Consider the following 4,844-nt stretch of genomic DNA (forward strand, 5'->3'; position numbering starts at 1 on the left):
GAATTAGCCTGCTTAGATCCAAAGTTTAGCTCTTTCAGTCATTTGCTATGGTACTTTTAGGAAGTTTTTAAAACTTTATATGCTTTTGTTTCCCACTTACAAATGGAGTTAATAATGTATGTCCACACACACCTTCCTAGAGTTTATGTAAACTTATTTGTTCAAAGACCCTTTGACAAAGTAATAAAGTTATAAATCTTGAGATTTTCAAGGATTATCCAGGTCATTCCTAAATTCAATGACAAGTGTCCTTATAAAAGTGGGTAAAATGATATTTGAGCTAGATTCAAGAGAGCAGAAGGTCACGTGAAGACGGAAGCAGATACCAGAGTGACAGATCTGAAAGACAAAGAACTTCTAGAACCACCAGAAGTTGGAAAGGGCATGGAAGGACCCTCCCTCAGAGGACCATGATCCTAATAATACCTTGGTTTTGGATTTCCAGCCAAAGGATGAATGTTTGTTTGTTTAAGTACCAAGTTTGTGATGATATCTTACAGCATTTATAGGAAGCTAATGCCATCTCACATAAGACCTGGCACATAAGTGGTAAATAAATACTAGCTACCGTAAATCATTTTTAGGATATTAGGACATAGGTGAGGCTTAGAAGAATGGATGAAAAAAAATTTTTTGTTTGTTTGTTTTTACTTTATACACCACAGTATTTCACTCAGAGTGTCAGGTTAAACATTGGTTTTGTGAACAATTACTTATATTGGGTTTGCAATATGTCAAACATTTTGAGAATACAAATTATGAGAATACAAAAAAAAATGAGTAAAATAGCCCTTGCCTCATAGACTTCTGTGGATAACTGACACAAGAACATATCCTTGTTTACTTCAAATTCTATAGTCCTTTGAGTAGAGGAGACAGATACAAGGTGACTTCCAGGAGGAGGGAAGGGCACAGCCTTGTTGACACTAGGTAGAAAAACAGAAAGGGGCTCTGTACAGATAGAAGAGGAGATCCTATCTGAGCTGAGAGTAATACTTTGTCTTGGAAAACTTAGATCACCAGAAGAAGTGTTCAAAGGGCTCTGTTGAAGTGTCTATAAATAAGTTTTTTTAACATTGATTTTTTTTTTGTACACACATTGCTAACTACCTATCCTGTTCTAAGGGTATATTTAAAGCATTGATTCCATTCCAAAAAAACTTAATTGCAATTTTGGCTTCAGCTATGTATTTTGGCACTGTTCCTTCTTTTTGTTTTTAATTTTCACAGCCCAAATTCCTACAATACACCAAACACATGAATATTTATGAACTAGGTTAATGGCTTTCTTGATAAGGATTATGAACACATTTCTCACTTTGAATTTAGTCTATTGTTTTATTCCAAAATATTTATTGAGTCCTACTATTTGACAGCCATTATTACCTCAAAATATAATGACTCCTGGTATATGATATGAGAATGAAGTAAATAAAGATATTTTATTTTTCCTAAATGCTACCAAATACACACACACACACACACACACACACACACACACACATATATATATATATATATATATATATATATATATATATATATATATATTGTTCTCTGATTAAGAAAATGGACTCTGAAACATTAGATAAATTAATAAAGCTTCATATAGAATACTGCATGCCCGGAAATTACATACCTAGTGGCTTGCATTTTTTTTACCTTTAATATGAAAGTCTTAGGTTAGAGAGAAAGTAGCAAGAAGACACTAGACATGAGAAAGATGAAAATATATTAGCAAAAAATATTTTTTAGGTGCTTCAGAGAGAGCAGCAGCTGAATGTCTGATATATGATAGTGTTATAAGAGTCTTAGGTCATGGGGATCTGACCCAAGGGAAGACACATGGTGAAAAATCAAGACGGGAAATACACACACACACACACATATATATATATATATACACACATATATATATATTATTGATATATACAGTAAAGGAAATATATATACATATATACATGTATATGTGTGTCTGCATGTGTATAAACACATGTATATACACATACATACAAGAGGGTCGATTCTTTCACCTATCTTCAGGAATACTGAAATGAGCCCCAGGATTCCACAGGGATGGAGACAAAAGCACTCATACTCAAGCTGTGTAGACTGATAGATTGTATTCAGAGCCAAACTAATGATCAATCAGTGAAAAGGAAATTGCCACGACTAGGGGAGCAATCTCATTGGCTTTGCAGAATGTTTATCTACCAAACCTGTGATTTGGGAAGGGGCAATTCAGTTCTCATGAGATTACTGCTCCTGCTGGGGTGGGCATGAGGGACAGGTTCACCATGGGAGATACACCTGCAAACCTCTGCTTTTCCTAGAAGTGAAGGGTAATGACTGAAGATTTCTAAGTACCACTCCAGGGGACAGCAACAGGATATTGTGAAACTTCAAAGTTGACAAATCTATTGAAATTACCTTAGTTACTCAAATCTTGGTGACTTCAGTCCTGAATTTGGAGGATTGCCTGTTTTAGATGAACATTCCTTACATGATTGCATTTCTACATGAAGAGCGGAGCAGAACTTTGACCCCAGTTTAAAGCAAAGGAGACAGATACAAATGAAGGCAGCGATGTCAGGCTTTTATCCTGCATTTAGTTACCCATCAGGCATCTGCAGGCTGAAGTAAAGAGTCGGTTTCTTTATCAAGAGCAATCCCTTACTTCCTGCTATAATTGGGAGGCATTAGAGAGGTTCATTTCCAGAACACTCTTCTCATGCTGTGATTCTCTTGGAAATATTAAGTGAGGAATCAAAGTGAAATATTGAATTGCCTTGGAAAGTTTCATGATGCTACAATGCTAAAAATAGAGGCTATGCCAGAGAAACTAATGAAACATATGGAGATATGTAAAGTTTGATGTGTGATGAGGAATTGGCTGACATAATGAAGGAAGCCTTGAAGCCCCCCAACCTGTCATATGCAAGCTAGGTAGAAAGATGGTGATTTAGTTATAGTCCAAGCAGAAAGCTCAAGGACTAGGGGAGCCAGTGGTGGAAATCCACATTCCAGTCCTAAAGCCCTGAGCTCCACTGTCAGAGAGCAAGGGTCTGAATGCTAGAAGAGAGTACCCTTTCCTGCCTTTTGTTCTATCAGGGGCCTCAGTGGATCAAGTAATACCCACTCCTGCTGGTGAGAGCAATCTTCTTTACGTCATCTACTGATTTACATCCTAACCACCATTAAGAAAAATACCAAGAAATAATATTTTATCAGCTCTCTGGGCATCCCTTAACCCAGTGAAACTTGATACATAAAATCAAACATCACAGTACTTAACAAGAAAAACACTTTCAGGACATAAGTAAAAGAATATCCATTCATTCCATGGATATAGAAGTTTTCTGAAACTGTTTCAAAACATACCCACAGAATGAAGAATCACAAACTATGAGTCAAAAACTCAGTTGGTGAATGAGAAGATTAAAGTTAGCCCAAATAAGATTGGCCTTCTCAATAAAAGGTACTTGGATTAATTAAAGTCTAATTCCTACCTGGAAACTTACATGACAATGAATTACAAAGGGATTAAATATTTAAATATAAAATATTAAGTCATAACAATGCTAGAGGATAGAACATGTGAATTTTTAAAATATAATTTTTAGTTGGAAGAATTTTCTAATTATGTTTTAAAAACTAGGGTTCATAAATAAATGCATTTAACACCATAAAAATTTAAAATTTATTTATTTTTAAAATGGGCAAATATATAAAACATCATTCAAATGCATTATTAATCTTGGAAAAGTTAAAACCAAAAATGATTTATCACTACACACACCTATAAGAATAGATCAGGTAAAAACACCTGACAATTTTTGTTGCAGATATGAACCCTTTTGCTCTCTCATACATTGCCAAGGAAAGTTTAAATCTGAGCAACTACTCTGTAAAACTATGATATATTATGATAAATATATCCTATATATTTGATCAAACATATTTTTGTCCTGGATATTTCATTTGAAGTATATATCCAATAGTGATCTGAGAAGTAGTGCACAGAAACTCACACATAAGTATTTTTATAGCATCATTATTTTAAATAGTTCTAAACTACAGATAATCCAAGTGTTCATTAATAGTAATATATACAAATGAATTTTAGGATAAATACTATGCTACCTAGAATGAATATGAATGAAATATAACAATGCAGTAGCATGGTAAATTTCATAAACATAATACTGACCAAAATTATTCAAATACAAAGGTGTATGATTCATATATTTATTGTACAAATTGGTAGAAAGGGGAGCATTGTGTATAGGAGAAGAAATAGCATGTGAGGAACTTTTTTATGGTGTTGGTTATATTCTATTTCTGTTGGTTATATGGGTGCAATTATTTTCTGATGTTTAAAAGAGACTTCTATAAGGCAGGAACATTATAGGGAAAATGGTGGTTATGGATGGAATTTTTTCCCTCCAAACTTTATAGGTTGAAGCTCTACTCCCAATGTGACTGTTTTTGGAGGCAGGGTTGTCAGAGAAACATGTAAATGAGGTCCTGAGTGTGATACCCCAGACCAACCTGACTTGTGTCCTGATGGAAGAAGAAATACTGAGGATACTAGGTACTTATGACAGATGAAAAGCCATGTTAGAAAAAAAAAAAAAAAAACAGCAAGAAGGTCCTGTCTGCCAACCAAGGAGGGGGCCTCTGCAGAAACTACACCTGCCAATGTTCGTATCTTTGACATTTCACCTCCAGAACTATGAAAAACTTAATTTCTGTTGTTTAAGTCACTCAAATTCTGTGGTATTTTGGTATGGTGTCACTGTAAGACTAATACAATGACCAAAGGCAAAAAGAACTAACATGGC

Source organism: Callospermophilus lateralis, chromosome 13 (assembly GCF_048772815.1).
Source record: "Callospermophilus lateralis isolate mCalLat2 chromosome 13, mCalLat2.hap1, whole genome shotgun sequence".
NCBI lineage: Eukaryota > Metazoa > Chordata > Mammalia > Rodentia > Sciuridae > Callospermophilus > Callospermophilus lateralis.